The sequence below is a fragment of the Rhopilema esculentum genome, unplaced genomic scaffold (assembly GCF_057945365.1).
Source record: "Rhopilema esculentum isolate cy_ngs unplaced genomic scaffold, ASM5794536v1 HiC_scaffold_36, whole genome shotgun sequence".
NCBI classification, from domain to species: Eukaryota; Metazoa; Cnidaria; class Scyphozoa; order Rhizostomeae; family Rhizostomatidae; genus Rhopilema; species Rhopilema esculentum.
In genome coordinates this window covers 1,151,501-1,157,500 of record NW_028300847.1, presented here as the reverse complement: position 1 = coordinate 1,157,500, position 6,000 = coordinate 1,151,501, and positions in this window count along the sequence as shown.

Below are 6,000 nucleotides of genomic sequence, written 5' to 3'. Positions count from 1 at the left end.
AAGCACAAAATTTTTGAAAACTGTTATGAAAGAGTTGGTTTCCTAGTTTTGCTTGTTTTAGAGCACAGTGTTGCATCAGCAAAGTTTTAAGCTCGACTATAATGTTGATCTTATATATACGAGCTTTTGAAATAGATTATTATCAATCCTGCATTTTACATTAGGACTGTAACTTTCTATAACATAACAAATTTTTGGATTTTTTGGAAAGGTCCGGCATTTTTGAATATTTGCTTTCTCATTCGTTCGTACATTTTAAACATTCAACTTACTATATTTTTCCTTGTGAGTTCGAGATATCATATATACAAACAATCGTGCAAACAGTATAAACATTTTCTAGTTATGATTGAAAAAAAGTACATAAAATTATTTCTCGTCATCTTAATCCTGCTTTTCTTCAGTTTTGCAGCCAAAACTTCCTTAATGGAAGAGACATGCACACATTGGAAGCAATGCAAGAGGATTTGATAAAAGGCAATTCACTTAACACGCGCTAATGCTGTCAGTACAGAAAAGCCGAACATAAGAAGCATGAAACAGTTTGTTCAGCACGACGGGGATTTGTCTACAATCAAAAATTAAAACCTTCAGCTGAAAAATCTAGAATTAACAATTTATTAGCTTAGAGTTTTGTCAACAAATGGAATGAAGTCATTATATAGTTTTAATCTTTATTCCAAATGTTTCGTAGTTGATTTCCGACAACAAAATTGATAATTCGGTTTGAGTAATAAGATCAATAATAACTACATAAGGTCTATGTTTGAAAGAGCGATAGGCAAACTATTTCAACAACATTTGTTTAATTTAGCAATTTGGATCCTGCGATATTTTGATAAACTGTATTGCGAAAGTGATTTTTTATTTTAATTTCGAAATTTCACGAAATCTTCTAGCTATACTCTTCTGACAAGATCTATTTTACTCCTGGAAATAAAATTTCAACATGACAAGGGATTTATATAACTTTCACAAGTTAACAAAGCTCATTGGTGTAGGCGAAAAAGTGGTGGGGAGGGCTATAGATCCCCCTAACACCCCTCCCCCAAGAAAATTTGTCGCAATTCAGGCTCTATTTGAGTGAGTGCTTTTTAGACTGTAACAAATTGCTGTTAACTTTTAATTGACACTATCAGCTTTTAACTGGCTGTCGAATGTTTAGAAATCGTGTTTACGTTAATGCACAAACGAAGGATTAAATAATCCGATATGTTTTGGTCTCATCATAAAACGATGTTCTGTCAACTCGTAAAAAGCCATCAAAGCTGGAGCTTCTCAGGACGAAATTATTCCATCAACCAGTGGGAAGAAATATTCCATGACTTATTATGGGTTGTCTAGCAAGCATACCTTCTAAATGATTTACTGACGTGAAGACTCAACTACATATTATAGCTTGGATACCAAATTATTTAATTGAGGCACTTTAAAAAGTGGAATGTGGAATGCTGGAATGCTGAAATGCTGGAATGCTGGAATGCTGGAATGCTGGAATGTTGGAATGTTGGAATGTTGGAATGTTGGAATGTTGGAATGTTGGAATGTTAACAAGTACATTTGTGTTTAATTTGGGTTTGTTGATACGAGAACTTATCATATAGAAAGGCATTACCTTGCAAAGGCAAACTTTCTTCAATTCACGTTCCAACATTTAAGCATTCCAACATTCCAACACTCCAACATTCCAGCATTCCAACATTCCAACATTCCAACATTATACTTCCCATGTTTTCTAGATAGCAATTTCAAACAGAATTTCTTTCGTTTGTTAAGGAGCGTAATACTCCAATAGATCGCAGCTTTTTAATTGATAGAGTATGGATTTTGCCCCAAATGTACCAAAGTAGGTCAATTTACCCTAAATTTGTTGACAGGATCTCGCTAGCATGAAAAAATGTCCGTCGATATTCATTAAAGTTCAAAACTTTTTAATCTCATTATATATTCTAAATAATTTTTCAAATTCTACGAGAAGACCATACATTCCGAATGATTCTTCAAATTCTGTGACAGTCTACTTGTTTTGTTTCCAATACTTCAGAAGTTGTTTTTCATGATTTTTTAATTGCACTTTATTCTTCCAAATCACTATTTCAAAATTACTTTTTATGAAAACACTATTCAAAGAATCTTGAGTTTATTTCTTGGTCAAGTTCTTTAATATATTGTAGCTTTCGAAATTTGGTCGTGAAATTTGTTTGTAACAATAAAAATCTCAGATATGTCAATTCCGAATTTCTCTTCAGGGGCTATTCTAACGTGGTTTTGTTACCATTTTGTGGTGCTGTAAATTTGATTTGTGGTGTTGTGATTTTAATTTTGTGGTTTTTTAAAATTTGACCAACTGGAAAAATATTCCGCAAAATATTTGGAATCGTTTGGTAAAACTGTTAGAATTACAAATCAAAACAAAAAACTTAACACAACAAAAGAATTATAATAAATAGTCAGCAGGGACGGATTCAAACAACAATGATTGGGTGTTAGACATTAGTTGGATTTCTGTGCCACACCCTTCAGGTCACTGTTAATTATAGAGACGCCCATTTTTAAATTCGGTCTTTAACTTTAAGGGAAAGAAGATAAGAAGCAGTGGCGTAGCCAGGGTTGAAAGATTGGGTGGGCAAAGAGGAGAAAACCTTGCGTTTGGAAAATTTCTGGCAGTGGTATGCCAATTAAGAAATATTCTTCTCCAGAATAGCTCAGATTTGTCATTAAAATTAGAGGATTAACTCTATAGCTATCTTCACTTAAAGCTCAAATTTTGGAATTGAAGCTCTTATTCCAGGATAGGTCTCGTGTCTACAGAAATTTTTTGCAGGATAAGGTAAAAAAATAATTGCAGAAAATAATCACATCCTCGTGATTTTTCTCCAGGGTAGACCCCGACGGGGATATGGGTTCCACATTTCGAGCACTGGCAAATCAAAATGCACATGTAGGTACAATTGTTTGTGGTATATATAATGATATGATGATGATTCAACTTCACGTGGATATTTTCAAAACATTGCATGCATTCTCATTAGCCTCCTAAAATCCCCGCAGCTAGCACCCTTGGCAATGCTTGCATAAGATACGGATATACATTTTTATTGATGTTGATAGACATAACCAACTATGCCAGTTTCATATTTTTCATTGCTGTAATACCAGTTCCGTAAAGTCCGGATTCAAGCATATTCTATTGTGCACTTCACAATGGGTGCCTAGGCTGTATGTTTATTTGTCTAACAGGGTTTTAAGTTTCCTCAATTTCCTACCACTCATATGCATAGAATTTAAGTGGTTGTGCCCTGTTTTTCGGGCCGAGTTTTACTGCTTTTTGAGTATTTGCTTTCTTATTAGGTAAAACTACACTATCCTCCATATTCCCTCAAAATATACAGTCAGTCTACATCGCCAATGCTAACACTGAAGTCAAAAAAGACTTATTATGAGGTCACTGGCTTTTATACTACCGGAGGGGCGTCGTGAAATTTACCGAAATTTTTTCCGATAAAATTTCTTTGAAAATGAAACAATTCAAGCATTTCATGCTAGGGTAAAAGAGTGAGTAAAACACAACCTTTGCCTTGGCTGAAAAGATATTTAGAACGTACCTTTTCCTTGTCTCTGTTTCTTCATACTTATTGTGAAAGTCCATGACATCTCGCAACCCTATAGATCGGTAGATTACGACAAAGGTAAAAATGTTACAACCTGAGGGAAAAACGAATGGGAAAACTGTTTAGAATCTTTATGCTTCAAGTTTGCCGGAAATTGCATTCTTTGAAGCAAATATTGATGATGATTTTTTTTTCAAAATGAATATCTACTAGTGGAAAACGATAGTGTTGATCAACCCCTTCCTTGTTTTACCTTATGCAAAATAACTGCATAAATTTTCAATTCTAAGACAAAATTTCAAATCTGGTGAAAGGCTCAAAATTGGCACTGATCCGGTCACCACGCCCCCCCTGCCCCCCGGCCATGACGTCCCTGTACCACCATTGTTTTTTGTTTTTCTCAACTGTAGAGTTAATAAATTTAGCGAAAATGATACCAGTGATTGAATTTGTGGTGTTGTAAATTTTTCTTTGAATAACCCCTGGCTCCTTCCAAGCTTGTTTTCATTCTAACGATCTCCGGCGATCATTGTCTCCGGCCCGACGCCATCATGAAAACCATTGTGTGTATTGATATTTTCGTGCGAAATCGAGGCTTTTCACTACTTAGTATAAAAGCAGCCGGGGGTTCTAGCAATATTATGTAGAAAATATTGTCAAAATATGAAGGTAAAAAAAAGCAAGCTATAGAAAACAAGTTTCGATTACCAATTTTTTCCTTTTAATAACTAAATTGACACTAAGTTGCGTAAATTTGAGAAAGCAATCGCTTGTGGGACATACCCAGCTCCCCCGGTTGAGCTCGTCTTTCAAGTTGGCCCGTCCACAAGGGAAAATTTGTCTTTCAGGCTGATATGGGAACTTATTTCATTAACCATTCTGGAATTTTTTGTCAAATAAAACTTTAATTTACGTCGAGGAAATTTTAAGTGCTTTATTTATCTGAAGTTTAGCTAAACACTGATGTTGGGCTTCTTTTAGATGATATGCAGTATATCTGTATATTTGCAGATAGATAGATAACCCTTATGAATATAGATAGATAGGCCTCCACCATGGAGGGGTAAGGAAGCTTGCTGTTAACATGAAACAGTGTTTTAGTCACTGCTGTCTGCTAGGAGATAAAGAGTAATGCTAGTATAACGGCAAAAACCATATAACTCGGCCAAAGATTAGTAAGGTACAAAAACTTAAACATTGTTTGTCTACGCAAAAATAAACTAACACTGGAAGTACCTCTGAATGATCATCAATCCGATATTATGGAGTTTAAAGAAGCTGGACTTGAAGAAAATGGCTATGACACCTTTAGAGGCGGAGAAGATACCTATTAAAGGTAACGGCCACACTGAGGGCATTTTGACCCTCTGTTGGTATCGCCCCCAACACCTAGTACAGAGATACCTTGTTGGTAGGTTTCAAACTCTCTTTAGATTCATAAAGCAAATTGATACTGAGGGCAAAAATACCAAACTGACTGGACGCACCAAATGTGATCCAACAAACTTAAAAACAAGAACACTAAGAAGCTAAAATTGATCTACTCTGAATTTCAATTTAGAAAAAGTCACACTACATACAAAGATTGCAGCCCACACCAATAACATGCAGAAGTCACTGAACATCAACATGCAAGTTATTGGAAAGTGTCAGCGCCATCGGCACATACGCAATTAATTTTCTGAGCAAGTTAGAGGTCACTGGGTAGGTGCGAATTGGAAGCAAAAGAACAGTTCGAATTTTGGATGCAAAGGCAATAAACGGTAACCTTAGGGAATCCATCACCAGGGACCGCGTACCAGTCTAAATGTGGAAGGGCTAAAAAGGACGTGACCGAAATTTTTTTGAGCCCATGCCCTCTCGAACGCCGGAAAACTCCCCTTTTAGAAAATACTTGCTAATTTCTACTGTCGTTTTATAAACAATCTGGTACAGAGAAGATATCCATAGCTATAAAAATAGATAGAATTAGCTTAGGGATAATAAAACATAAAAAAACAACTAGAAAATGAACAAAAAGGTTTCCCAGTCAAGAAAAGCTGCTGCTACGTAGGAGTATACTATTCAATGTTACATTGGACTATGGCTAGAGTAAACTTTCCAAAAAGTTTTCTAACGTATAATCACAAAAAATTGAAGGGGCTATAGCCTCTGCTAGCCCTATGGCCGCGCGGTGCCTGACCATTACAGCTGTACTGCTTGCACTATATGCCTTCATTGCCAACGATTACACAAGTGCCTTTCATGGCAACTGAAAAGTAATTGCCTTGAAAGACACTGTTTTTTGATGTTTTTAATAATACCATAGTCAGCCCTCAAATTCTGCTGTTAAACAGGTTTTATTGATGCTCAAATATGTCAATTCAATTTACTGTTTTGTAAATTACCC